This window comes from Octopus bimaculoides, chromosome 14 (genome assembly GCF_001194135.2).
Source record: "Octopus bimaculoides isolate UCB-OBI-ISO-001 chromosome 14, ASM119413v2, whole genome shotgun sequence".
In the NCBI taxonomy this organism is placed as follows: Eukaryota; Metazoa; Mollusca; class Cephalopoda; order Octopoda; family Octopodidae; genus Octopus; species Octopus bimaculoides.
Genome location: NC_068994.1, coordinates 16,906,947 through 16,908,031, shown reverse-complemented (window position 1 = coordinate 16,908,031; position 1,085 = coordinate 16,906,947).

Below are 1,085 nucleotides of genomic sequence, written 5' to 3'. Positions count from 1 at the left end.
TATATATATATATATATGTATGTATGTATATATATACATATACACACACATACATATCTATATATATGTGTGTATTTATACACTAATTCAAAGGAATCAACCCAAGTACTTATTTTTAATTTTAAGCCTGATACTTATTTTTGTGGTCTGTATTTGCTGAACTGCTAAGTTATGGGGATAAATGTACCAACACCAGTTGTCAAGTTGTGGTGGGAACAAATTCAGATAAAACGGCACACACACATAGATATATACATATTTTTATATATATGATGGGCTTCTTTCAGTTTCCATCAACAAAATCCACTCACGAGGCTTTGGTTGGCCTGAGACTATAGTAGAAGACTCTTGCCCAAGGTGCCACGCAGTGAGATTGAACCCAGAACAATGTGGTTAGGAGGTAAACTTACCAAACAGTCACACCTACATGCATATACATACAATATATTTGTGCACATGTGTGTGTGTGTGTAATGAGTATGTATGTGTATGTGCATGTGTGTGTGTGATGTGCATGTATCTCTGTGTGTTTGTGTGTGTGTGTGTTTGTGTTTGTGTGTGTGTGTGTGTGTGTGTGTGTGTGTTCAAATAAAGTACATTAGAATTTGAAACCTATGAGCAAAAAGAAAAAGAAAAGTTTAATCCAAGGTTCACCCACTCCACCTCTCACTGTATGTTCAATATGTTTTTTTCCCATAATTTTTTCAGAACTATATTTTGCTATGATATGTACTTTAATTTAATCTCATTTTTATAGCACATTAGTTTGAAAAGGTCAATAACATGAAAACATTGTGCATTTTATCATTAATCTATAAATTTATAAATACATATTTATTCTTGCTGATTTTTTTTTTTTTAATGTTTTCAATTCTTTATTTGATAATGGCTACTAATATTAATACTAGCTATTCACTAACATACACACACACACACACACAAATGCACACACATACACTCACACATTTACACACACACACATCCTATAATTTACACATATACTCTGTCAAAAAGTGGATCTCCATTAAAAGGAATAATGTAAAAGAAAATATATATATATATATATATATATATATATATATATA